The sequence below is a fragment of the Pleurodeles waltl genome, chromosome 3_1 (assembly GCF_031143425.1).
Source record: "Pleurodeles waltl isolate 20211129_DDA chromosome 3_1, aPleWal1.hap1.20221129, whole genome shotgun sequence".
Taxonomy (NCBI): Eukaryota; Metazoa; Chordata; class Amphibia; order Caudata; family Salamandridae; genus Pleurodeles; species Pleurodeles waltl.
In genome coordinates, this window is record NC_090440.1 from 55,751,960 (window position 1) to 55,777,537 (window position 25,578).

The following is a 25,578-nucleotide window of genomic DNA, read 5'->3' on the forward strand; positions in this document are numbered from 1 at the left end:
TTTTGATTGGAACTCTGACCACTTATTCTCATCTATAATAAATATCCAGTGGCACCTGTTTGCTGGACTTAGACTTAATTCCTGAAATACCACTTGGATCAACTACACGGAGTTTTACCTTGGGTGTGCCCTGGCCTTTGTGTTTTCGTTGTACAGGCAACCACTCACTGTTTCAGTATTTGGTCCTCTGACACCTTTGGTGGCAGGTGTATGGCTAGCCTGGCACCCATGACTACTTGCTGCTTATAAAAGACTATCACGGATGGACATTAGACAAACCTTTGTTGATGTGCGAGCGCTTCTGGCATTCTCCACCCTTTTCGCTTTGACTTTACCCTCAATGCGTAACCTGTGCATGTCTCATTTTCAGTTTCAGGTAACAATTCCCACTGATCCTTGAACGATATACTGTTCAATGCAAAAAACCTTGCGACTTGATCTGCATATCCGTTTCCCATTGACACAAAGTCTTGTGATTTCACATGAGCGCTGCATTTCACTACAGCAATTTCAAGAGGTAACTAAATGCCGTACAACAATTCCTTAATTCTTTCACCGTTTTTTACTGGAGAACCAGAAGCGGTCATGAAACCCCTTTGTGACCATAACTGGCCAAATCATGGACAATTCTAAATCCGTATCTGCTGTCATGAAACCCCTTTGTGACCATAACTGGCCAAATCATGGACAATTCTAAATCCATATCTGCTGTCAGTATAGATAGTGACTTTTAATTTGTCAGCGGCATGGCATGCCCTAGTAAGAGCAACCAACTCAGCCACTTGAGCAGAGTATACTCTCTCGAGCCAAGATACTTCTAGGATACCAGTGATTGTACACACAGCGTATCCGGCTTTTAGCACCCCTACTGAGTCTCTCAGGCATGAACCATCAACAAAGATAATGTAATCATTTTCTTCCAACTGAGTATCTTTAATGTCTGGTCTCGGTTTGGTGCACAGTTCTTTTACCTCAAGACAATCGTGTTCTATTTCCTCAGCATCATCAACATCTGTATTCTCATTAGGAAGCGAAGTTGCCGGGTTTAACACAGCACAGCATTTCAACGACACATTAGGTGACCCCAATATAATCGTTTCATATTTTGTTAGGCGGGCATTTGTCATATGTTGTGTCTTTGTTCGGGTGAGTAGTATCTCGAATGAGTGTGTGACCATTACTGTTAAGGGATGTCCCATCACTATGCCTTCACATTGAGTAAGGCTTTGACCAACTGCTGCAACTACACGCAGACAACCTGGTAAGGCCACTGCAACTGGGTCCAAAGTAGCTGAAAAATATGCTACTGGGTGGTTTGCACCTCCATGGACCTGTGTCAGGACAGACAAAGAACAAGCATCACTTTCATGACAAAACAGGACAAAAGGCTTTGTGTAGTCAGGCATACCTAAAGCTGGAGCCCTGCACATACACTCTCTCAGCTCAATGAATGCCCTCATCTCTTTCTCGGACATAGTTAGGGTATCCGGGCCATCCTTCACCTCCTTGACGGTCAACCTCACCAATGGCTTAGAGATAATCGAGAAGTTTGGAATCCACTGGCGACAGTAGCCCACCATTCCCAAAAACATCCCAACGTCTCTCTTGGATGTCGGGGGATTCATCTGCAGGATGGCTGTCACTCTTTCTTTAGAGATTCTCCTCGACCCTTTCTCAATCAGATGGCCTAAGTACTTCACCTCTTTCTGACAGTACTGCAGCTTCTTTGGGGACACTTTGGCCCTCATTCTGACCTTGGCGGGCGGCGGAGGCCGCCCGCCAAAGTCCCGCCGTCAGGTTACCGTTCCGCGGTCGAAAGACCGCGGCGGTAATTCTGACATTCCCGCTGGGCTGGCGGGCGGTCGCCTTCAGGCCGCCCGCCAGCCCAGCGGGAAAGAGGCTTCCACGATGAAGCCGGCTCGGAATCGAGCCGGCGGAGTGGAAGCTGTGCGACGGGTGCAGTTGCACCCGTCGCGTATTTCACTGTTTGCGCAGCAGACAGTGAAATACATTTAGGGGCCCTCTTACGGGGGCCCCTGCAATGCCCATGCCAGTGGCATGGGCACTGCAGGGGCCCCCAGGGGCCCTGCGACCCCCCCTACCGCCATCCGGATCCCGGCGGTCGGACCGCCGGGATCTGGATGGCGGTAGGGGGGGTCGGAATCCCCTCGGCGGCGCAGCAAGCTGCGCCGCCTTGGAGGATTCAATGGGGCGGCGGTACACTGGCGGGAGCCCGCCAGTGTTGCCGGTCCGACCGCGGCTTTACCGCCGCGGTCGGAATCCCCATTGGAGCACCGCCGGCCTGTCGGCGGTGCTCCCGCGGTCCTCCGCCCTGGCGGTCTTTGACCGCCAGGGTCAGAATGACCGCCTTTATGTCCATTCTTTCCCAAATGATTCAGTAAGGCAATAGTATCATACCTGCAGTCATCCTTTGTTTTGGACGCCTTCAACAAATCATCAATGTACTGCACTAAAGTCGAATTAAAAGGCAATTCCAATGATTCCAAATCCTTCTTCAATATCTGATTGAAGATGGAGGGCGATTCTGAAAACCCTTGAGGAATTTGACACCAACTATAAACTTTGTCCAAGAATTTGAAACTGAAGAGAAATTGGCTATCGTCATGAAGAGGCACCGAAAAGAACCCTTGAGACAAGTCCACGACTGTGAACCACTCTGCATCGCATGGAACCTGGAACATGATGACGGCTGGATTTGGCACTATTGGGCAACATTTTACCACTATCTCATTAATTTTTCTCAGATCTTGGACAGTTAGAACTTTCCCACAAGGCTTTCTCAGACCCATTATTGATGAATTACGCGGGGTGCTCATCACTTCTTTTAAGACCCCTTGCTACACAAAGTCTGCAATTATCTGCGTCACCTGTATAAGGACATCTTGTGCCATGTGGTACTGCAGTACCTGGGGAAACACGGCATTTGGCTTCACATCTATTTTGACTGGTTGTACTTCTTTTATCAGTCCCACTTCCTTTCCTGTCAAGTCCCACACTTTCTCTGTCACTGTTCCCTGTAATTCTGTTGGCAAATCGGTCACTGTGAACATCGGGAAGAAGCTTATCAAAGGGTATTCCTCATCTGTAGTCTCCGTCTATGGATCTGAGATCTGACCATTGTCTCCTTCATCATCACTGTTTGTCTGCACCTCAATTCCTTCATTTGAACAGGTGATTGAACACCTCGTTTTACACAGCAAGTCTCTTCCCAGTAGGGACACGGGACTTGAATCGCAGACTACAAACCTGTGCAATCCCTGGAAGGTACCAATCTCAACTTGGAACGGATCTGTAATCAGATTAGTCAGGAGCTGATTTGCTACTCCTACCACCTTTATTGTACTCCCTGAAAGTGGCAATTTCGGAACCTCTGCACTTCTGACTGTAGAGCGTGTGGCTCCTGTATCAACCAAGAAACCTTGTGACCCATCACCTTTCCCTGTACATAAGGCCCCCTCTGATCTACTTCTAGGGACGCTGCAAGCCTGCACTCCTCACTATCTGAGCAGTCATCCGACCATTCATTGTTTATTCCATTCTCACCACGCAATGGGAACTGTTGTACTGCATTATTTTGACTCATTGTTTGGCCTGTGACCCACATGGCATGGTGACATCTTTTTCATCCCTTGCACGTCATTTTGAACCACAACAGTATTCAAGTCTGGACCACGGTTCACAAAACTTTCTCAACCTCGGCCTCTCGTTTGCGTCTGAAACATTCCGTTTCCTTGTGGTTGCTGTACCATCTGCTGCACTCCATTTCCCTGCATTCCTGCTTGAGCTGCCTAAATTTGCATCACCTTCTCTTTCAGCTTTCTCTGCTTCAATTCAATCTCATCACTACAGTATTTTGCATACTGCAACACCTCATCAATCGGCTTTGCTTGCCAACAGATCAAATGATTCTTAATCATCTGGCTAATCTCTGGCCTCAATCCTTCAACAAACCTAAACACAAGGTGATTCATGTATTTCAGTTCTATGACCTCTGTGCCATTGTAGTGTTTGAACGCCTTTAACAATCTCTCATAGTAAGCATATATAGATTTTTTGCCCTCTTGAGCCGTTAGATCAATTTTCTGCCAATCAGTAACTTTTGGCGACACTTTCTGCTTCAAAAACTCAATCACATTATAATAATACTTCATCACTTCAGGAGACGGTGCTCCTGTAGTCCTGTCCCTTGGTGGTTCCGCTGTCGGCCAATCCACACTCATCTTGCACTCAAGCCACAAATCAGCTGGAACTATAATCTCCAACAGGGTGTTCAAGTCTTCCCATGGACATTTCGCAAGCTTCACATACCTGTTCGTCTGCTGATACCATTCTATCGGCTTTTCCCTCAACCTAGGATAGTCATTTGTGAATGACAAAATGTCACCTCTAGACCACGGTACATGAACTGTTTCTCTCATCGGTAACATTTTTATTGTTCCTGTGTCTGGTACAGCTTTCGCCTGCTGCTGTTCCAAGCAGTCACTTTTCCTCTTATCTCTCTTCTTCGCCCATCTGCCTTCCCACTTTTCTAATGCTCCCCAAACTTGAGCACTCTGTAGTATCTCTTTAAGGTGTGCCTTCATCCCAGTAGACCTCATGTGATCAAAATCTTTAGGTTCGAAGTCTAACCTATAACTCCTTTTCAGATGCTTAGTATTGTCCAAGTCTATGCCATATCTGTCTGCCAAATTCGCTAACCTCTGGTGCACCTTACTCACTTCTTTGGTTATTTTCGGGCACAGATACCTCAGCTCTGCTTCAGTGTATGATTCTAATCTGTTCACTCCCATGCTCCTTTCAACTAACTCAGCTGCTTCCTCCCCCAACCTTACAGAAATCAGGTATTCCTCTCTCTCTGACCGCTCTGCTGTCGCAGGAGTAGTTTGCGGAATGTTAAGCTTGTCTAACCATTCATTCAATTGTTGTTCAGTCAAACCTTGCAACAAGATATTTCCAGCTTGCACCATCGGTGTTTGTGACGTATTTGCACTCAGTACCTGTGGAGTCAGTAGACCCAAACCTGCTTGTCTTACTGTCTCCAAAGGAACCCCAATCGGACTGAAGTCCAACAATGATCTAGACCTCTCGGCTCTCTGTTCTCCCAGTGTCATCCCTTGAGAGCTTCCTGTGAACCCTCCTCTTATCACCTCTTGAGTCGTTACTCCTTGGTCACATACACTAGGCTTTGCATGCGCATACAGCGATACTGGCGGACCAACGGTAATTGGCAAAGATATAGCAGCTGGTGCCTGTCCGTTTCCCAGACCCTGTGGAGCATTAACTCCCATGGCTTGATTTGTTACGGGTGCTGTAACTGACTGCAATCCTGTGACCGAAATGTAATTCGGAACCACCTGTTGCTGCGGCTGGGCAGCAAATGCGGAGTTGGCTCAATCTGCACTAACTTTGATCTGGCATATGCTTGATCAGGCGGCACCATCAAATTGGTAGTTGTCTCTAATACTGGGACATCAGGGTAGAGCCTCTGAACTGGCGGTGGCTGCAACTGTGTCTGCGTTTCTGGCACAGTGGATACGCTAGCACCATTCTGTATCGGAGCTGATGTGGTAACAATATTTGCCTGTGCTGTATTCGTGGTTGCCATATTCTGTGTCAAATTTACAGGACTTGCACTAGTACTCGGTCTATTGTCATTTATGGCATAAGGTGGTGGTCGATCACCTAACAACTGATTAAGAAACTCATCATCATCTGAATCATCTGCATCTACCCAAGACTTCTGAGTCTCCTTTTGCTTACCAGAGCCCTTGTCTGTTTTACAAGTGGCCTTCTGTCCCTGTGTTTCGGCCTCTTGAGTTATCGCTGGAAACATTCTAACTCTGTCTATTATTTCCCTTCTCCACATCCTGGTCTCACTATCCCATCTAGCCTCCGCTAGTCTTTTCTGCTTTCCTCATTCTCCTCTCAAATTTCTGTTGCCTCTGTTGTATGGCCATTAATTCCCAAATCGCTAACTCCTCGAACTGAGCTGGTCTCGGAGGCAGCTTTTGCTCATTTAGTGCTTTCCGCAAATTTTCTAGAACCCCTATATTAAATGTTCCATTCTCTGAAAACACCATCTTTCTCTGTTAACTTTCACCATTGCTTTAGCCAAAGACATGGCGCGGCTCCCTTCTCCTCCATTACGGCATAAGCCGGAGTATCCTCTGGCGGTGTAGGCTCCCCCACACTCGCTGTAATGTACACATCTCCCCTCAAAGCACTCTTTAAAGCCTTGAAAAACTTCATTTTGAGTCTCTTATTTCGTTTATAACTGAATCAGGAAGTAACTTTATTTCCCAGAACACTCTTCACCTACCTTCTCAACCAATTGCCTCTCACGGACGGCTGCCAATCCGTGTGCGACCCTTCTTACTAGCTGACCTATCCCAGCGTGGCTCCAATGACATCACACTCACACACACTGCGGCTGACAAAGTCTTGCGGCTTGTCTTTCTCACTCTGGATTCCATACAAAACTAATGCAGTATATTACGAGCACTTCAACAATAAAAAAAATCTAATTTGCCGGTTTACTACAGGAAGGGTAACACAATTGCTTCAGAACTTTACAGAGATTTCACTTGAAGCCTCGGCCGCTACTCTCTCCTTCTCAGATCCCGCACTCGCAAGCAAAATTTCACCTGCAAATTTCACTCTCGACTTGTCAATGGTTCGTCCTAGTGCACTTTAGAACTCACCAAATCTCCATCTAAGGTTTTCACTCACACACTTTGACTCAAACTTGACTCGTCAACCACGCCCGATTGACCTATTAAACCGGGCAAATTACAACATAAACCAAGTGTCTCATACACTTATCAACATACTCCGGAGTCTTAGACCACGCCGGGTCTGTACATCACCAACAACCACGTGGATAATTTTTGAGCACCAAGCGCCACATTCACATTAAGTTCGCCGACTTCCCTATTCTCATACTGCGGAGTACGCCCACTCCTACTAAAACATCACCTGGCCTAAATTCTCACAAACCTTCACAATTCACCTGCAATATGCATAAGCTGTGCAAGCGCAAATTCTACGTCACGCATACTTATCACTAGAATGCCGAGAACATACCCAACTCACTTCAGCAAGCTCCGAGATTCCGGGAAAGTCATTTGGGACTTAGGGGCACATCATCTCTCCAAATTGCATTATTTAAAAAATAATCCTAAAACAATGGTCCCTCGTCCTAGGGCCCCAAAGGGCCCAAACCGTCCTCTGCTACCAGAACTGATAACCAGCCCCAATCTAGATAATTTATTCACTCTGGGACTTTAGGCTGATGAATCTTTTGACCCTGATTGAAGACACCTTAAGATGAGATAACTAATCAACATATCAATCGATAGGTCAATAACCTCATCAATATTCACAATAGCAAATCAATCAAATTAGTCAACGGCATTAATAAGAAACGGAACACACCATGACCTTTCAGCCATGAATAACCACACAAAATTTAATAAGATTTACGATATTTATTTTTTTAGTGAACCCTTTAACTAACCTCGAATTAGCATTAGCATGTTGGGCTTCATGCAAAACAATTTAGCAACACAAATTTAGAAAACATCTAACTAGGGTCTCTATCAAAAGAGCAGTTGGTACCTAGAAAGGAAAGGCAAACAGAAAATTACAATGTCATCATCATATAATTACCCTCCATAATGGGTCAACATACAGAGTCAGTCTTCGTCCTCGGGACATCAGTTGATTCGCCATCAGCCAGGAAACACAGCAAAGTTCAACAAGACAGGTAATAAGGTACACTTCCCTCATAAGGAGGAAAAGTATGAATTGGGCAGGACAAAGTAAGGATGGTTTGAAGAGTCAAACAACAAAGGGGGTCATTCTGACCCCGGCGGTCTAAGACCGCCGGGGCCAGGGTCGGCGGGAACACCGCCGACAGGCCGGCGGTGCCCCGCAGGGCATTCTGACCGCGGCGGTTCGGCCGCAGTCAGAAGAGGCAAACCGGCGGTCTCCCGCCGGTTTACCGCAGCCCTTAGAATCCCCCATGGCGGCGCAGCCAGGGGGATTCTGACACCCCCTACCGCCATCCTGTTCCTGGCGGTTCGCCCGCCAGGATGGCGGTAGGGGGTGCCGCGGGGCCCCTGGGGGCCCCTGCCGTGCCCATGCCACTGGCATGGGCACGGCAGGGGCCCCCGTAAGAGGGCCCCACAAAGTATTTCAGTGTCTGCCTAGCAGACACTGAAATACGCGACGGGTGCAACTGCACCCGTCGCACCTTCCCACTCCGCCGGCTCAATTCTGAGCCGGCATCCTAGTGGGAAGGTTGATTTGCCCTGGGCTGGCGGGCGGCCTTTTGGCGGCCGCCCGCCAGCCCAGGGCAAATCTCAGAATCACCGCCGCGGTCTTTCGACCGCGGTGCGGTGTTCTGACGGCGGAACCTTGGCGGACGGCCTCTGCCGTCCGCCAAGGTTAGAATCAGCCCCAAAGTCTTTAGACAGAGTGACAGAGTGGCTAGGTAACCCTCAAAGAATGGCACGTAATGGCAATGGCAAAAAGTAGCTCGGAAAAAAGCCGATTTCTCCTTGTGACACGAGATTATATCAATCTTGTTGTACAGTCCCCTAATTTCCAATTGGGCAAAATTTGGTGCATCCGCATCTCCAACCAATAATTAGCTCATCACCTCATTAGGGTTGTCACTTTAGAACAGTTCTCACGTAGTTTATTGGCTCCTGTAATTGACGTCTTCAACGGGTAGAACGTCAGGTACAAACTTTTATTCTCATGGGCTCAGTCAGTAGTTCCATTGTCTTTACCAGTTCATGCGACCTTGTACCTGTTGCAAGTTCACACTGTTGCATTCGGCAAGAATGTCTCCTTGAGCAAGTCGAGTCTCATGAGAAAGAACTTACTACGGTTACACACATCTTCTAGCTTCTGGAAAAGTATGGCTATATGTCCTGCAGCAAGTCAGCACATTGCAAGTTAGAAAAACACATTTAATATGAAATCGGGCAGCTAGGCCCCGACTCATGCTAACTAAGGCCTAGTGATTAATTTAGCAAAATCTTAACATATAACTCTTAATGTTAATACAGAATCATACATAAGTACTTTAATAATTCATTATTAGTCAATTTCATTTATCATTGTATACATTGGTGGCCACTCCACTTCAGCACATTTCAAACACACGTTTAGCAAAAGCACATTAATACGCTTTCTATGCAGCATCGTTATACATTAGTTCGCAAACATTTCATGTTAATTTTGATTATAAACTACACTCCAACAGTGAGCAAAGTAGTTGATAGATTATACCCAGATCTGTGACTGGGGGTGAAGGTTTGATTTGTTCCACATTCCATCCATCATTTGTGTTTGTTTGTTTCAGCAAATTAGCATGTTCCTGCCTATTAATGCCTCTAGTAGCCTTTTTAGAGTTAATCCCCAACTGTCACCTGGCAGCCTGTGACTTTGCTCTGAGGAAAGAGAATGAAAGGTTACCCTTGGAGGATGTGCCCACCACCTACAGAAGCTTCAAATGGGCATCCCCTGTCACAGGCAGATACACGTCACACATAGGCCTAACTCTGCCATTTTCTAATTTTCAAAGTAGCCAGAGTGGCACCAATCCCAATGGTTGGAAAAGCTTTTTCAGAATTAGTTTTCAAGGGATGTTCTTTCATTTTCCTAGCTACACCTCAGTTAATGGCCCTAGAGCTCTGTAAAAGGGCAAAGAAAATTCTGCCATATTGACTTTAGGTAGAGAGGGGCACAGTGACATAGTGCGCAGACAAATACACAGGAAGTGCTACAACATTGTGTAGGGGCACCCCAGATAACTTTTACCCCATTGTTTAAGGAGTGGCCAGGAGTTTCCCCCACCCACAAGCTGGCACTGGACTTAAAAGCGGCACCCTTACCACCCTCTTCAGGACACACTGTGAATGACAGAAGGACTGCACATGTTGTTTAACCTATGGAGAGAAACCTCAAGGTAATGAATCTGCTTGTCACTTGTACTTTGGACTGAAGAGTGGACTCTAGCGGTTAGTCTGATAGCCTCCTGTTCTGTTACAGTAACACAAAAGCTGCACAAAACCCAACTCTCTGCTGTGCCCATCTGACTAGTTCTAACTTGATTTTTCCTGGACCCTGCTGTTGGTCCTGGAAGATTGATTTCTACCCTCCAAGTGATGCCCAAACAGTCCTAGACCCTTTACTGGTGCTTGAGTCTAATCTTTCCTCATAAAAGAAATGTAAGACATCCCACTTAGAAACTTTTTCCAAGTTTCTGCAAAATGAACCTGAGGCTACCACCGAACAGCTGCTGAGCGGCACAAGCCAAACTGCTGGTTGAACTCAAATTGCTGGTTTAACACACTGAAAGGATCCTGACTTCCAAAGCAGTTTCTAAGTCCAAACATAGAGGATGTCACCTAGACCAATGCCAGGCAGCTCCCCAACAACAACAACTCCTTCTTGGGCCTCATCTTCAGACTTTGAGACCCTTAAACGGCCCGCTTTAGCTGAGCCTCCCACAGAGGTCTTGCCCTTCACCAGGATGGTATTAATGAGTCCCTTTCTGGATCCAGCTGGCACTTTGATATTCCGACAACCTTGATAATGATTACTTTCACCAGAAAAAAATTCAGAAGGTGAAATTTCCACTGAGATGCATCTACTCCATTGCAGTCGGCCTCAACTGTTGACTTTAGCCTGGTCTAGTGCGACCAGATACTCACAATTAGCTCTTTGTACTTTTTGGTGCCGGAACACCTAAAACATATCTCTGGTTTCGTACACCAGTTTTTTGTTGTTATGGTGTCTATTTGTTCATTAAATGTTTTTCTATTTTTATAAATTGAAGTACATTTTTTGCTGTGTTGTATTATCTACTATTTAAATGTTTTGGTACTCGTAAATATTTTTCTTGTAAGTTAAGCCTGTCTGCTCTCTAGTCAAAGTACCCGGGGTTGAACTCAGGTTTACAGCACTGAGACCTAAATGGGTTTGTAAGGAGTACTACCATTGTCACTTGAAGATGACCATCATTCAAGTCAGTTACAGTCAAATTGCTCACAGAGTGCCTTTGTATAACATCTGGGACTAAGGAAATGGAAATCTCAGGCCTGCCATTTCAGCCTATGCATGCAGTTTTAACTGCCATTTCAATATGGCAAAATAAACATTTGGCCAGGCCCAAACTTTCTTTTTTAACACAACCCTAGAGTAGACCCTGAAGAGCCCAGATGGCTTGGTGCAGTGTATTTATAAAGCAAGACATGAAATTTGAGTTTTATATGCTCTGGTAGTGAACAACTCTTAAATTAATTGTTCACTCCTAAACTGTAATTTCCAAATTAAATGGGAACAGGTAACCATTTCATGTTTGGTGTCTTTGGAATTGTAATGAAAAATCCAGTCGGATTTTAAATTCCAATTTTGAAATGCCACTTTAAGAAAGTTGGCATTTTCTGCCCTAGCCATTTAGTGCCTTTAGCCAGTATCTGGGTCACGTGTATGGGTATAGCTGATGGTTGGGCTTTGTGCATTCCTCCTAGACAGCCACACACAATAGAGAGCTTCAATGGATGGGCCATCACTGGCAGGATGGGAGTTAGAGCTGGGCACAGACCTACTTAAATTTGAATAGGCTGTGTCCTACCTCCACATAAAGGGCTAAATACTCCCCTGTAGTTAGTCTGGAGCCAGGGAAGGCAGGATGCCTGTGAATTGGAAGGGAAACCTCTGGATGCCTCCCCCACTTCAAAGGCAGAACTGGGTTTGAGTATTGGACCACAGACACCAACTCTTCAGTGCACTTCTAGACCTGTGGAAACTCTGCCAGGAAGAAGGACTGCTGTGTTGCTGAAGACTGCCACTCTGCTGGACTGCTGCCCTGCTCTACTGGTGCCTCTCTGGATTGCTGCCTTGCTGCTTCCCTCAGCCTGGGAGAGAAGGAATGGACCTTCATCTATTGAACCCAGGAACCCAGAGTGATTCCAAGGGCTTGTTGGCTGGCCTCCTGACTAGAGCCTCAGGGGCAGGCTGCTCCAACAACCTATAACCCATCACCTGTACCCTGCCATTTGTGAGTCCGACCCTGCGAAGTGGGGCCACTCCACTCATGGATTCTTACTTGACCTGAAGGTGCTCTTCTAGCCCATTTGTGGATCCAGCAAAACCTACTCACCTACTCTAATGCACAATGTAATCCAGAGCAAAACCGATGCATCTCCTCTGCTCTGAGAGTTCTCCCAGCGTAAGGACTCCCCATTGGAACTGCTGCCTGTGCAAAGCTTTCCTGACACCAAGGTCTGATTGGCCTTACAGGGCATTGGGTAATTCCCTGGGAGGCTGGAAGGGCGGGGAGGGGCACTTTTGCTATGGGGAACAGGTTTTGCAGCATTTCAGCACTTTTAAAAGCACTGCAGATTTCCTTTTACATCCAACAGTTTTCAGGTAACAATAAAAGTGCCAACACAACTCTAGTGATTAATGTCCCCCCTGGAGAGAGATGGAGGTTTATCTAGAGGAAGTTCTGACACTTCTAAGTTAGTGAGAAGGGTTAATCTGCCTGCTGCAAAGAATGTGTACTATTGAGATCACAGAACAGTATTTTATGTGCAATGCTCAGTGGGATACTGCTTTTGTCACAGAGATCATATTGTTACTGTGCATTTCATAAGTTGCAAACATTATCTAGCACTGTGAGCTATGAACTGCCATCAAAGAGCTTCATGCAAACTGCATTGTACAGGTTACAATGTTATGTTTTTCCCAGATTTTGCTAAAAGGTGCTTGTTTGGGTAAAAATAAATTGATATAGTAAAGTCAGCCCTAACCACTGTCTTATGTTCTGAATCCTGGGTTCAAGCTTCCCCAGACCAAGCATTCTTAAAAATGGCTACCAATATAGATGATATGTCAGTTTTACACCTTGTTGTCCCCTTTGTCTTTTCTATACACTGATCTATAAATGTATGATTCATTGTCTCTGTATGTGTGTGTGATGTAAAGTACTCCAACAACTTACAAAGTTAAGAGAGGCAATATAACACAAAAGAAATACATGTGAGAGAGGAGCTATGGAAAGATGAGAGGTACTGTTATGGGGGTGATGGTGAGGGAATCATTGAAGAGCCCCACTAAAGATTGTCACATCCTGATGCACTGTAAGGTCATCATTTACTATGATTCGAAAACTAATACAATTGTATATTTAATGGAAAATGTGTTGTAGAATGCACTGTTTTTGCCACTTTTTACCAAATTTTGTTGGGAGAGAGAATCCCCTAAACCCTATTGTAGTGGCCAGGCTCACTCGCTATCTATCCTGTGGGGGCTGGTCTGACAAAAATTGCCAGTGCTGCTTTGGGTTCCTAGTTCGACCCAGCTTGACGCAGACCCTTGCAATGTCACTTTCAATGATGATGCAAGTTCACTCCTCACAGCTTCACAGCCCTTCAGGAGTTGACACATAATCCTGGCTGCGTGACCCATCCACAGTACGGAACCTTGCAATTCTTCGCAACCATGATCTGAGGAACTCTTGTTCAGTGGACCTAACTGGGTTCCTGTAGATGGCCCGCACTCCACTGCAGGCAGCCTGCACATGGTCTTTGTCCCAGTCTGGCATGGCCAGATATCCACAGTTGGTGCTTTGTGGCACTATTTTCAGTAAAATATTTAAATATGCATATATCCAGTTCTGCTGATTGGATTTTTGCTGTGTGGGTCTTGGTATTTTTAACCGTTTCTGTGCCCAGGATGAGCTGGTCTCGCCCTCGCCACCGGGCACGCGACCAGCTCGTCCTGCTATGGGCCCCCGGGGGCCGAGCACACCCTCCCCTGAGCAGAGATGGAAGGGGAAGCGCTTCCCCTTCCACCCCCACCCCCCGTGACACCCCTGTGGCATCTGATGACATCAGCGCGCTTTTGCACGCTGACCTCATCAGAGCCCTTCCTTCCGGTGCTGGAAGCACAGCTTCCAGCACCCGATCGAAGGAGAAATGCAAAAGCATTTCTTCTCCGATCACGTGGAGGGGGCAGAGAGGCATGAAAGGAGAGGAAAGGCCTTTCCTCTCCTTTCATGTCTCTCTGAGCATTTCTGCTGCCCGATCGCATCGCAGCAGAAATGCCACTAGACACCAGGGATTTTTTTCTTATTTCCAATAAGGGGAGCGGCCCCTTGGGCAAGGGCCACTCCTCGGGGACAATTTATTTCTAGGCTATTTCTGCCCCCCCTGGGGGCAGATCGGCCTAATATTATTAGGCTGATCCACTAGACACCAGGGACATTTTCTTTATTGTTTTTTTGGTTTTTTTATGTTTGGGGAGCGATCCCTTGGGCAAGGGTCGCTCCGGGGGAGGCAAATTATTATTAGGTCATTTCTGCCCCTCATGGGGGCAGATTGGCCTTGCGATCTGCCCCCAGGGGGGCAGAAACCACTAGACACCAGGGAACATTTTTATTTGTGGGCTTTTTCAAGTAAGGGGAGCGGCCCCTTGGGCAAGGGCTACTGCTCGGGGGCAAATTATTTCTAGGCTATTTCTGGTTCCCCTGGGGGCAGAAATCCACTAGACACCAGGGAAAATTAGATTTATTGTTTTTTTGTTTTTTTTATGTTTAGGGAGCAACCCCTTGGGCAAGGGTCGCTCCAGGGGGGGAGGGGAATTATCATTAGGCCATTTCTGCCCCCTCTGGGGCAGATCGGCCTTGCGATCTGCCCCCGGGGGGGCAGAAACCACTAGACACCAGGGAATATTTTTATTTGTGGGCTATTTCAAGTAAGGGGAGCGGCCCCTTGGTCAAGGTCTGCTTCTCGGGGGGGGCAGCCCCTTGGGAAAGGGTCTCTCCCCATGGGGGCACATTACTGTTGGCCATAACTGCCCCCCTTGGGGACAGATTGGCCTATTTTGGAAGGCCCATCTGCCACCTAGGGGGGCAGAAAGCCCACCGGAGACCAGGGAACATTTTTTTAAAAAAATAAGAGGTTGGGGGTATGGCCATACACCCACCCCAAATAAATGGGGCCAAAGTTGTTCTGCCCACCAGTGGGCAGATTGGGCAATTACCCCCGATTCACACACCGGGGGGACAGAAAGTCTACTAGATGCCAGGGAATAAAAAAATAAAAGAAAATAGTGGGGTGGTGGCTACCAACCAGTATGGGCCTGGTTATGCCCCCACCCGCACTGAAGGGGCTAACAGTCTTTCAGCTCTCCCCCGCACACTAAAACATCTTATCACATGGCAAGCAAGAGGACATTTGATTATTTTTGGTTTTTGTTTCACATTTGGGCCATGAGAGCTTGGTAACTCTCAAAATCGTCCCACTTGGAATGGTGAGGGCTGCACTTTTTTTTACTTTGAGACGCTGCCATGTAGAAAAATCCACAAGACCTAGACACATCTGAAAACTAAACATCTAGTTGATTCCAGGGTGGTGTGCTTCACATGCACCCCACACCATTTCCTTACCCACAATGCCCTGCAAACCTGCAACTTTGCTGGAAAGCACACATTTTTCCCACATTTTTGTGATGGAACCTTCCGGAATCTGCAGTAATCCACAAAATTCCTACCACCCAGCATTGTCTCATCTATACCGATAACATTTCTGCTGCACTTGTCAGCCTAAAAATGTTTTTTTTCAAACTGCCCTTTTGGACCCACTTTGGTTCCCCCTCAATTTTGACACGTTTTTGGCTCTTCCCTATCACAAACACTTGGCCCACCTACAAAAGTGAGGTATAATTTTTACCGGGAGACTGCAGGGAACGTTGGGTGGCAGGAAATTTGTCCCTGTGCAGTGATCCCACACAGGAATGTGGGAAAAATGAGATTTTTTTTAGCTATATTTGAGGTTTGCTGAGGATTCTGGGTAAGAAAATAAATATTGGGGGATCCACGCAAGTCACACCTCCCCTGACTCTCTCTAGTGTCTAGTTTTCAGAAATGTCTGGGTTTGGTAGATTTCCCTAGATGGCTGCTGAGCCCAGTACCAAAAATGCAGGTGCCCCCGACAAAAACAGGTCATTTTCTATTTGATAATTTTGATGTGTTCAGATAGTGTTTTGGGGCATTTCCTGTTGCGAGCACAAGGCCTACCCACACAAGTGAAGTACCATTTTTATCGGGAGACTTGGAGGAACGATGGGTGGAAATTTGTGGCTCCTCTCAGATTCCAGAACTTTCTGTCACCGGAATGTGAGGAAAAAGTGTTTTTTTAGCCACATTTTGAGGTTTGCTGTAGGAAAGCCTTGTAGGATCTATACAAATTACCCATTGCTGAATTCAGAATTTTGTCTACTTCTCAGAAATGTTTAGGTTTCTGGGATCCAGCATTGGTTTCACACCCATTTCTGTCACTGACTGGAAGGAGGCAGAAAGCACAAACATTTCGTAAAAATGAGTATCTGCCAGTAAAATGCCAAAATTGTGTTGAAAAATTGGGTTTTCTGATTCAAGTCTGCCTGTTCCTGAAAGCTAGGAAGCTGGTGATTTTAGCACTGTAAACCCTTTGTTGATGCAAATTTCAGGGAAAAAAACACAAGCCTTCTTCTGCAGCCCTTTTTTCCAATTGTTTTTAAAAAAACAAAATGTTCACTGTATTTTGGCTAATTTCTTTGTCTCCTTCAGGGGAACCCACAAAGTCTTGGTACCTCTAGAATCCCTAGGATGTTGGAAAAAGAGGACGCAAATTTGGCGTGGGTAGCTAATGTGGACAAAAAGATATGAGGGCCTAAGCGCGCCCTGCCCCAAATAGCCAAAAAAAGGCCTGGCACCTGATGGGGAAAAGGCCTGGCAGCGAAGGGGTTAATTAATAATGACTTTACTTTTCTAACCTGGTATTGGATACTTTTTGGTGTGTTTTCACTGTGTTACTGTTTGATTTTGATTTGATATTGCACAAATACTTTACACATTGCCACTGAGTTAAGCCTTAGTGCTCTGTGTCAAGCTGCCCAAGGGTTGAGCATAGGTTAATTTAGGGTTTGCTTGTGACTTCACCTTGACAAGGATTGTGGTTCCTGCTTGAGTAGGGTTTCACCCTCCTCAACCAGTAACCCCATTTTTTACACTTGTGATGATCTTAAAATGTTGTCTCTAGGGGACACAGAAGAGGCCCAATTCACAAAGGTAAACTTAGACCAAAAGTCTTAGTTTAGACCAAAAGTGTACACTTAAATCAAAACTCATATTTTATCAGTAGTAACATAGATTTTTGGTCTAATTTTACTCTTTTGGCCTAAGTTTAGACAACAAGTCTAAACTTAGACCTAAAGTCTAACTTTACTCATTGTAAAGTAAGATTCTAGTCTAACTTTAGACTTTATGTCTAAACTTAGACCAAAAGTATAACTTTACTATGATTAAAGTTAGACTGAAGGTTTAAACGTAGGCTGCACGTTCCCTAGCCTATATGGGGAAGGTGTCTTCACTACTGCCATGCTCAGGTATGGGGGATGATGTCTTCCTGGGGGGGGGGGCTCCTGAAGGGCAGATTAGGGCTCATCCTGCTGTGCTCTAACATAGAACATTAGTGGCGTAGGTATGAATCATACATCTTTCATAGTGACAGTACAGTGGATTTTTCTTGTGTTTCACTTTTCTTGTCACCATCCTGTTTTTAGTATGTTTTATCATCCTAATTATTGCAGCCCATGTCTTTTTATCTAGAACAAAGCCTATTCAATAAAACGTATTGAACCATTTTCTACTTCTGTTTGTCTTTGCATGTGTGAGACAAATGTAACTGGGAAAAAGGGATAAGATCTGATCGACCACGATTTCCCTAAGAGGTCACAATGCCATGCCCCTGGCTGCCACAAACCACCCCTGCTCTTGGGCATAGGTGAGGTATTGCTAGCTGGCCGGAAACAGATGAAACCAACAGTTGTCAAATGGTGTGGGATTGAACTCAGTTCCCCACAATTCAGGTGATGCTGCTGCCCAAAACCCAGCATGTTGGAAAATGGGTTATTGGTAAGGGCAGGTAGGTACCTACACTTAGCAATAGGCCACTAACCTCCACTAAGGTCCAGTTAGGTCTCAGTAAATTAACCCCAGCTCAACCCTTGGTAGCTTGGCAACGAGCGTCAAGGCTTAACTTAGGAGACAGAGTGTAAAGCATCCAAATATCACAAAACAGTAATTAAATAAAACACAGGAAACAGTTTAAAAATCCAAAATCAATTTATGAAAATAGATTATATTTTTATCTTTAAAATGACACCAAAACGAATAAAATCGGATAAGGGGAACCGGAGATATGAATTTTTAAAGAATTATTATTTTTTTAGCGCCTAGAAACAAAAAGCACCAATCGGGTCATCTGGTTGCACCTCGACCGGGGCAAAGTCAAAGTTTACGGCCGACCGCGATGGAGCCCTGCGGCTACAGGCCGCGGGAGGCCTTGGTTAAAAGTTTACCTTCACACTTAGGGGGTCATTCCAACCTTGGCGGGCGGCTACCGCCACCCGCCAGGCGGAAACCGCCATTTGGCCGCCATGCAGCCAAATTTACGCGGCCCCCATTCTGACATACCCACTGGGCCGGTGGGCGCTAACCAAGTTAGCGCCCGCCGGCCCAGCGGGAATGAGGCCGCAACACAGGAGCCGGCTACGAATGGAGCCGGCGGTGTTGCGGCCGTACGACGGGTGCAGTTGCACCCGTCGCGCTTTTCACTGTCTGCTAGGCAGACAGTGAAAAGCTGGCCGGGGCCCTGTTAGGGGGCCCCTGCACTGCCCATGTCAGAATGACTCCCTTAGTCTTTTTTTTGAAGATTTTCTTCAGCGGGACGAATCTGCCAGTCCAATCCGACCTCCTGGAGCCCTTCTCCGGATACGCGATGAGGGAATCCTCTGTGGAGATTTTTACCTTCGGACTTAGTCTCTTTTTCGAGGTGAAAATCGTTCGACCGGGGTAAACCTGGATCTTGATCCGACGTCCCTGGAGCCCTCCTCGGATACGCTGGCTGGAAGGTCCCGGTCAACTTTTTACCTTCGGACTTAGGGGGTCATTCTGACCCTGGCAGTCTTGGACCGCCAGGGCAAGAATGACGGAAGCACCGCCAACAGGCTGGCGGTGCTTCAATTCCCATTCTGACCGCGGCGGTAAAGCAGCGGGGGCCGGCGGTTTTCCGCCGTTTTTGCACTGGCTGGGGAAACCCGCCAGGGCAGCGCTGCAAGCAGCGCTGCCCTGGGGATTCTGACCCCCGTACCGCCAGCCTGTTTCTGGCGGTTTTCACCGCCAGGAAGAGGCTGGCGGTAAGGGGTGTCCTGGGCCCTTGAGGGCATGGGCAGTGCAGGGGCCCCCTAACAGGGCCCCAGCCAGCTTTTCACTGCCTAGCAGACAGTGAAAAGCGCGATGGGTGCAACTGCACCCGTCGCACGGCCGCAACACCGCCGGCTCCATTTGTAGCCGGCTCCTGTGTTGCGGCCTCATTCCCGCTGGGCCGGCGGGCGCTAACTTGGTTAGCGCCCGCCGGCCCAGCGGGAACGTCAGAATGGGGGCCGCGTAAATTTGGCCGCATGGCAGCCAAATGGCGGTTTCCGCCTGGCGGGCGGCGGTAGCCGCCCGCCAAGGTTGGAATGACCCCCTTAGTCTCTTTTTCTGAGATTTTCTTTACCGGGACGAACCAGCAAATCAGGCCGGGTCACGGTTGAGGCAAGCCGGCTAGAGTTGCCGCGGCGGGTCGGTACCTCTATGGAGTTTTTTTCAAAAGTTGTCCAAACTTCTCCAAACTTCTGGGGCTTCTCCCAGATGTCCTTTTAAGGTTCTATTGAGGTCCACAGCTCACCCCAAGGGTCCAGAAGTTGGGAGATGGTCCTTGGGGTGCGGACTACAACTCCCAGAATGCACCTGGCGCAAACTCCTTTTTGGCCACTGGACAGTGGTCAGCTGGTCGCTTTCTTCAGGAGTTGGTGCAGGGGACTCTGGTTAGCAATTTTTCACCTGTAGCAAACAGGGAGTCCCTCCTTGAACCATTTGAAGCCAGGCAAAGTCCTTCTTGTGGTGAAGCCCAAGTGTGCAGCTGGTGCAGTCCTTCTGAGTGCAGGTTCCAGGTGCAGGCCAGGGGTCCAGCAGGGCAGTCCTTCTTCTTCTTCTGTAGTTCTTCCTTGTTGGATGTGGTAGGGAACTGAGGTGTGGGTGCAGGCCTGCCAGTTTTATCCTTGCTCCTGGGTAAAAAGCAGGGGGGCCCTGGTTCTCCAATCAGGCGCAGGGTCCTTCCCCCTGTGATGACCACTTCCTGGGAAGTGTGGCAAAAATCAATCCCAGGAGGCAACATTCTCTAAAAATCCATCATGGCTGAATCTGATTTTTGGAGGTTACAACTGGCTGAGCCCACCCACTGGTGTGGCTAAAAATCATAAACACACCCCTCTCCTAATCTAATCAAGGGGGCACCTAGTTGTCTGGGGTTGCAGGATGTGGGGGTGTTGCTGGTTGCTACAAATGTCCTTCTCTGCCTTTGAAGACCAGTTTGGCAGCCCTCCCCCTTCCTGCCTCACCATCTGCTGAGGGGAGATTCCCTCCCACAGGCACATTCCTTTGTGTGAAGCCAGGCCACTTCACACCTCATCAAGGCAGCCAGGCCAGGCTGCTAAAGGCTGGCCAATCAGAGCACAGCAGCAAAAACAATGCAGGGCTGAAATTGGCAACTTTTCAGGTAAAGTTTAGAACTCTGTACCTGAACAACTGGAAGTTGTGGGATTTATTACAACAATTAATTTGATACCAAACTCTTGGTATCCATCATTTAAGGAGACTTTAACAATTAAAATAAAGTCTCCCCATTCTAGCCTATGAAGGCCGTTTACTACAATGAGGGAAAAACGAATTTGGCTGTTTTTACCTCACCAGGGCTTATAAAACTATTTTTATAAGGTCTCTGCTTATAGTTACATGGCACCCAGCCCTAGGGGCACATAGGGTACACCTTAGGGGTGACTTATATGTAAAAATAAGGTAGTTTAAGACTTTGGAACTACTTTTAATTCCAAAGTCGAATTTGCATATAACTTTAATTTAAAAGCAGCCAGCAAGGCAGGCCTGCCTTTAAAATGACACTGGGCACCTCAGCAGTGCACGGGTGCACTACCTATGCTGTGGTCCCTAAACCTACATGCCCTACCATATACTAGGGACTTATAGGTAGGTTAACTTAGCCAATTATAATTAGCCTAATTTGCATATCCATTTTACACAGAGCACAGGCCCTGGGACTGGTTAGCAGTACCCAGGGCACCATCAGAGTCAGGAAAACACCAGCAAAAAGTGGAAAATGGGGGCAAAAAGTTAGGGAGCCTCTGCAATCAGCCCTGTTTTCTCACACAGCAGTCTCATTGGTTAAATGAGCGCCAATGCAACATAGCGCCTCCAACGTTTAGTCAGGCACAGATTTTTGGATCTTCCTGAGTATCTCTGTCTCACTACGTGCTAAAGGCACGTCAATACTATATACAGAGACGTCCGTGGTGTTGAGGATCTCCTCCACAGCGAGATAGGTAGCACCTATTTGTTCTTCAAGTGTGGACTTTAAAAGGATCAACCCCCATTTGGTGTCCTTATCTCTGAACAAAATACCCTTAAGATGGCCAACCCGAGCAGGGTGGTAATTGCAGTACACAAAAGGGCACCCTTTACTAATCATTTACTACAACATTGCCTCACAGCCCAGGGGGGTGCAGGTACTTTTGTAGTTGAGGTTCATCCAGCCTATACAACAGAATTTTTTTTAATTCTTGGGTCAATTTTCCAGCAGTAGATGGGAACAGAAACACATTTCATAATTACACAACAGCTAATGTACCTGCACAATACAGACTGTACACTTATTTAGAGATACCTCTATCTTTTCAAAACCACCAAAACTGGCTTGATGGCGCCCTACCCCATACATCACTACACATTAGACTTGGTCCTTTAAGTAATGAAGGTCCTACCTGGCCACAGTTAGCAACATACACACCACATCCTGATGCAGGCATCTGGTCGGTAGCTGTGGTTCGTGCTTATATATTGAACTTGTAGCAATATATAGACTCTTAGTACAGTTTGTAATGCCAACATTAAATATCAACCCAACAGACGCTGCACCAGGGCAACCTCATGCAGTCACGCTGGGCATCATCCCTGCGACTGTCCATTCAATTATAGGTAAAGTACACGCCAAACGGGAAGAAATTCCATTTTGGTTAGATCAAGAAAAAAATGCACTGGAGGCAGTGTTTCCCCATACAGGACCTTAAGATAAACATAGAATTTTCACTATGTGCTTGCCATTTGGGATGGTTCCCTCAGTGGATAATTGCAACACCTGGGGCGCGGTATTTGTCACTCTGTATACCACCGCAAACAGTACCCCAACACTTTCCAATCTTCCGGAAGTGTTAAACAAATACAAGATGAATATGGACTGCCCCGGCCCTGGATTTGGGGATGCAATTGATTTGCCACTGTGTCTTCAATAATATTAAGTAATCTTAAAGGGGCAGCAGTAGCTTTGGCTGTACGCCAGCGGCTCCGGGACATTCCTCAATAGAATGAAGAACGTGAGCTGCCAAAGATTTTCGCCGAGACCTACTCTAGTATTGGTACCCAGACCTAGTAAACCACAATTACAGGGTAAATCCAAAAAGGATTCTACCAAGCAAGCACCCGAAGGTTCTAAAAAACGTTGGGATAAACAAAAACAAACACCTAAAAACAAAGGGGAGAATCTCTGCGTTCTAAGACCTCTCAAAACTATTCTAACCTTAGAAATAGAGATAACATAAAAACTCCTGATAGATATCAATATACTGATACACAGCAATTTCTTTCCTTTCAGGACTCACCGGATAAATGCAGTGAGAGAGGTGGACAATCAGAGCAGTGAAATGTGTGGGTAAACCCCAGAAAGGAATCATAACACTTATCAGACGTTTTGGTTAAAAAAGAAGAGAAACTTCCACAACGAAAACCTCAATTTAAAAAGAAGAAGGTGTCAGCAATTTCTAAACGAAATGCGACTCAGGATGAGAGCTTTACTGAAGAACAAGAAGTGGGCACTGGCCCTGCTAAACAGGGCAGCAGAGGTCACAATAGTTTGCCAGAATCTTCAAGAGCATCTGGAGGTGAAAGCAACTAACAACGTTTTCGATGTCAAGACTATGGACATGCTCTTCTCCCTACCAACAGGGTGTATAAACCAAAAATGCAATTAGAAAGATACATTAAGCGCACAATTGATGATCTCTTTTGGGATTGGGTAAATATCTTTTATGATATCTTATTGGTCTAAAAATATTGGTTATCAGAATTTGTCTGAAATCACCCATATAGGGAAGAGGTAATTGAACCATCTTTCTCGCCCCTGGTTCCAGTAAAGCCTAGGCAGGCTTGCGCTAGACAGGGCAGCAGAGGTCACAATAGTTCGCCAGAATCTTCAAGAGCATCTGGAGGTGAAAGTAACTAACAACGTTTTCGATGTCGAGACTACGGACATGCGCTTCTCCCTACCGACAGGGTGTATAAACTAAAAATACAATTAGAAAGATACATTAAGTGCACAATTGATGATCTCTTTTGGGATTGAGTAAATATCTTTTATGATATCTTATTGGTCTAATTGAACCATCTTTCTTGCCCCTGGTTCCAGTAAAGCCCAGGGAGGCTTGCGCTATTAATTCACCATTGGCCCAGGCACCCACACTATATAGCAACCATGTAGGGTGGGATAAAGAGTCTCCCTACCATATAGTACCAAATAGGTCCCAACTACAACCTTAACCCCAATAGTCTATTAGGCATAAAGCTAAAGCACCCTTGAGGGAAATTCTCACACAGTTAGAGTACCGGGGCATAATTGAACCATGTATCTCACCAGTGAACAGCCTGTTGTTCCATGTAGCTAAACCAGATCATTCTTATAGTATAGTCTTTGATTATAGGAATTTAAATAGTCATACACACACATTTGCATTCAAAATGCGCACAGTACATCACTCATAAAAAATATAGGCCCTCATTACAACCCTGGCGGTCAAAGACCGCCAGGGCTGTGTTATCAGAAGCACCGCCAACAGGCTGGCGGTGCTTTCCTTGGAATTACGACCGCGGCAGAAGCGCCACGTCCGCACAGCCGGGACCGGCGGTTTCCCGCCACTTTAGTCCCGGCAGTTGTAATCCCCCAGGGCAGCGCTGCCCTGATGGCAAAGCTATTAGTAACCTAAGAAGCAAGTCGTGAATGGATCATGTGTACCCTATATGTGGACTAGATTTATTATACATGGAGCAATCTTTTAGTGTATTAAATCAAACAAAAGAGGATTTTTTTAAAGCACTTTTCCAGGCCTGCAGAGGATTTGCCACTTAGCCTCAGGGAACTCTTCTTCAAGAATTTGTGCCCAAAAAGTGATGTGACATGGTCACGGGGTGAGAAGTGTGTTGAGTAGTAGGGAATATAAGAAAGAAATTATTCCCCTTGTGGATCCCACCTTCTGGACAAATTGATCAATAGGGGTAAGCTCTTTAGTGGCAGTCTCCCTGTTAACAGGGTGTAGGGCCCAGTGTTTTAATTGTGTATAGTGGTATTGTTCTCAGTCTGCAAGGTGGAATTTCCATTGGCAATGTTGAAATGTTAAGCTGTCCCAATTATGAACAGATTATAAATGTTTCGACATCCTCCCTCTCTCCAAGCGTCTAACAGGCCTGGCAGAAGCGCCAGGGGAAAGGCAGGATTGTAATGTATTGGTGTGAAGGGGGAAGGAAAGGTAGTCCATTCCGCCACCCTGTTCACCTCGTCCCATATCTTAAGAGTCATTTTTATGGGGGTGCTCAAGTAAGCATTGGGTTTCCATAGAACATCCCGAATAAATATCCCCACCACCACTCTATCCACATGCAACCAATGTTTATCCAATTATCTGAGTGACCATTCAAAGATAACTGTTAGTTGTGCTGCCTTATAGTTGGAAGTCTGGTAGAGCTAATTCTCCTGGATCTCTTGAAAGTCGTAACAGTTTAAATGGTAAGCAGGCTGTATGATTTTGCCATAGAAAGCATGCAATAGGTGTGCGCAGTGTAGGTAAGAATTTTCAATCTAACTCTATGGGGAGCCCCTTAAAGAGATACAGAACTCTGGGTAGGGCTGCTATCTTGATGGCATGTACACAGCCAAGAAATATACATCAGTGCCCAACGTTTAAGGTCCATCCTCAGCTGCCTAAGAAAGGGGGAGGACGTTGGCTCAATAAAGATCTGCTATTGCCAGCATGATCTTACTGTCCAAATGAGTGATGTCTATCTGAGCCCATTGGAAGGGGGTAGAGGTCACCAGTGCCTCCATATCAGTGTGGGATAGTGTCAAATTCAGAATGAAGGATTTATACATGTTAACTCAGTAGCCTGCCACTTCTTCACATAGCCGCAGTTCCTCTTGGATATTTGCCAAGGATGTTGTGGGGAGGTAAGCATTAAGACCACATCTTCTGCGATTAGGAAGATCTTGTGTTTGATTGATCCGAATTCGAGACCCCAGACCGTCAGTGTTGCATGTATTTTGGCGTTCATTGCTCTGC